Source organism: Orycteropus afer, unplaced genomic scaffold, assembly GCF_000298275.1.
Source record: "Orycteropus afer afer isolate SDZICR_OR568_19922 unplaced genomic scaffold, OryAfe1.0 scaffold00944, whole genome shotgun sequence".
Lineage (NCBI taxonomy): Eukaryota > Metazoa > Chordata > Mammalia > Tubulidentata > Orycteropodidae > Orycteropus > Orycteropus afer.
This window is the reverse complement of record NW_006922531.1, coordinates 279301-279620: the sequence shown is the minus strand read 5'-3', so window position 1 is coordinate 279620 and position 320 is coordinate 279301.

The window sequence follows — 320 nt, the reverse complement described above, 5'->3', positions numbered from 1 at the left end:
GGTTTGCTGTTCTGATAGAGCCTGGTGGAACCACTGAGACTATGGCTCCTAGCTGCCCTTCAGGTCTGGAATTGAACTCACACCTGGGGCTTCCAGCCAAACCAAAGACAGGCATATGAGTTGAACATTTACCTGAGGTAGATACACTCCTTTGGAGAGAACAATCATGGGAGAAAGAAGGTCTGTTTATGCACAGGGAGATATCCAAGGGGCAGGAGTGCATGGAGGGGAGGACAAGGGGAAGAGGTAACTATCGGGAGAAAGTGGGAGGGTAGCTGTTACATTGTGGTGAATTGTGGTCAATGTCATGAGACAAAGTG